Raw genomic sequence first — 3,191 nt, 5'->3', positions numbered from 1 at the left:
TTTATAATGGAGATGAGAGATATTAAATGGCAACAGATCTAATACTTTAAGATACCTGTGACACTCAGTGTTCAAAAACTACCAAAACCTGAGAATAACTAAAAGTTATCTCCCGTTTACCCTTATTATTTTGGAATTGGATAAAGATAGATGAAATATGCTAAAGCTTAGAACATACACAAAACTTAGAATGCAGATCATTTTAGGGCTTTTCCTCAAGTGCAGCTCCAACAGATAAAGCCTTTAAGTAGGAGGACAAGTTAAATTAAATACTGGAACACACATTCAAGTGCTTGTGTACATACACAAATTATACCAGAATAGACAACTCTATGATCAGAAAAATTAAGTCTAGTGCTTGCTTCAGGAGCCCATATGATAAAATTAAAACGAGACAGAGATCTGCATGGTCCCCCTGCAGGGATGATTCACAAAATCAAGAAGCATGCCACGTTTTTAAATAAATATTATTTTTTATTGAACTATCGCTGACACACAATGCTCCATTAGTTTCAGGTGTACAACACAGTGACTTGGTAAGTCCATACATTATGCTATGGTCACTACGAGTGTAGCTACCGTCTGTCACCATACAGCGCTCTACAAGACCACTGACTATTTTCCCAGTGCTGTGCCTTTCATCCCCATAAATTATTCATTCCATAACTAGAAGCCTGTGCCTTCCACTCTAAAGAGTCTTTATGTACCTCACATTTAGAACTTTTCTTAGCTTTAAAAGATTTTTTCTGTACTTGTTGGCTAGGTAATAAGCATTATTAACTCTAGGTGAGCAGGTAGTGAAAACCCAGAGCTCTAGAGTGGGTATAATGGCAAAATTGGCAAACTGACATTATATGAATCATAAACCTAAATTGTCAACTATTTCAAATAGGCAAATGTTGAAGAACAGTTTTTATATTTAAAAAATAAGATAAGGTATTAAAGGTAGGGCTTCAGAAATGAACAGAAAAGTAGTGACCAAAAGCATAAAAAAATAAACTTTGGGAGAGCTGTAGAGCAGAGTTAAATTGAGATATAATAGAATCTAAGATAAAAGAAAATATAGAACCAACGTACTTCAGATACTAATCCTTAATATACACACACAAACACACCTGTTCACTCATATGTAAATAAATGCTAATTAAAACTCCTGCGATCATCCGAATATATAAACTGAATAATACAAAGTTAATGAGAGTATAGAGACACAGACATTCTTGTCTTCTTTAGGGGAGTACAAATTGTGATAGTCTTTCTCGAGGTTAATTTGGAAATATCTATCCGAAATCCATTGTGAAGAAAAATTGCTCAAAGATTTATATGCAAGGACATTCATTGCAGTATTGTTTGTAATGAGAAAAATGAAAATAACCTGAATATCTGGTAGGAAGGGTCTAAGTACCTACATTATGATGTGTGCATAAAATAGGAGAGCCAATAAAAGAAATGAAGTGGATTTATATAAGCTGATGTGAAATTTTCTCCAAGATATAAATATAGTATTTTTAGATATAAATATGGTATTTTTAGATATAAATGCAGTATTTTCTTTGTATAAAAGTATACACAAAACAAACATATATGTAGGGATATTTGTATAACTGTGCATATATGAATATTTATGAAATAAATATATATCTACATATGCATGTTTTATATATATTAACATTTCTAGAAATATAAACAAGAAACTAGTAATAATGGTTATCTATCATGAGCTGGAGATGGTAAAATTTACTTTTAATTTGCATTACCTTACACTATTTACATGCATGTGTATTACCTTTTCTTTTGTAAAGATTTTATTTATTTATTTGACAGACAGAGATCACCAACAGGCAGAGAGGCAGGCAGAGTCAGAGAGGGGGGAAGCAGGCTCCCCGCTCAGCAGAGAGCCTGATGTGGGGCTCAATCCTAGGACCTTGGGATCATGACCTGAGCCGAAGGCAGAAGCTTTAACCTACTGAGCCGGCCAGGCACCCCATACTTTTTAAACTAGTTAATTAAATGTCTTTGTGTTAATGATCTCTTAATTAATATAAAACTTGCCTAAAGATAGAACCTAAAGAATTTGTACTCTTCATTCCTTTGTTAATTTTTTTTTTGTAGATATCAGATTTATGGTCATCTGGGAAGATGAAGAGTAATTTGCCTGACCATAAGAATCTCATGGTCTAGTCGAGGAGATTTAAAATAAAAGGGTGTTATGATGAATGTTGCACATCATGGTAGATGGAAGGCGCAGGATGTCAAGGAAATATGCCTCAAGGACCTAGATTTAAGTCTCAGATGGCAAATGTAGTCAGCCAAGTGAGGGAATGCATAGGCCCCCGGATTTAAAGCACAGAAGACATCATGGACAAAAGAAAAAAGGAGCATGCAAGCTGTACAATAGTACTTATCCTTAGAAAACAGATTAGTGGTGAAAGATGAATCTGGAGAGGAAAATAAATATCTCAAAGGGAAAGATGGTGATTAATGACCAAAAACACCTGCAAAAGTTCCAAATTTTTCATTCATTGTGGTAGTATAGAGATGCATTTGTCCACATGTATTGAAAACTAAGAATCACCTGGTTCCACATTAAAAGAAGCAGGTTCACAAAGTCCAACATAAATGCACCAAATTTAACTGGTAATCAGCATGCACTAGCAAGTATCCCTGGTGATCATTATTATCTGACAAGTTCAGAAAACATCTGTAGAAGGCTACAATATCTGTTAGGCCATTTATCTTGAGTCCAAACTTGATCCACCAGAGAAAAAACTACCCAGCCCAAATGAAAAATTCCATCTTTGTATTTATTTCTACAGTGGCAAAGTAAAATATATTAAATAGATATTATTAAGTAGAATATATAACACAAAATCTTTATTCCACCAAGCCCCTATTATGAGATAAATGTTTACTTTCTTGATAAATAAATAATTATATTTCCTTGAAAGCACCTCATAGAACAAAGGAAGTCCATAAACTATTCATCTGACTTTTGGGGCCAATTTATTACTAATTCAAATTAAAGGATAGTATAAACTTACAAGCAGTTTAAACTAAATGATTCTACTATGAAATTGAGAAAATATAGGTATTATGAAATTCCTTTGAAGTAGGTTTTTAATTATTTTTAATTATTTTAATTATTTTCAATCTTACTCTAGTTCCTTAAATTTTTGAATTGTTCTACGACT

The 3,191-nt window shown here is 33.1% G+C and overlaps 1 non-coding gene across 1 annotated transcript; it reads left to right on the top strand.

Moving 5' to 3' along the window:
- Positions 1 to 354: 354 nt before the first annotated feature.
- Positions 355 to 458, top strand: LOC123388043. The gene has a single exon (XR_006602576.1). It is a non-coding gene; the product is annotated as a U6 spliceosomal RNA (small nuclear RNA).
- Positions 459 to 3,191: the final 2,733 nt, after the last annotated feature.

This window comes from Mustela putorius, unplaced genomic scaffold (assembly GCF_011764305.1).
Source record: "Mustela putorius furo isolate JIRA1106 unplaced genomic scaffold, ASM1176430v1.1 tig00003869_pilon_pilon_pilon, whole genome shotgun sequence".
Classification (NCBI taxonomy): domain Eukaryota; kingdom Metazoa; phylum Chordata; class Mammalia; order Carnivora; family Mustelidae; genus Mustela; species Mustela putorius.
The sequence above is the reverse complement of the archived record's forward strand: the minus strand, read 5'-3'. Positions and strand labels throughout refer to the sequence as shown.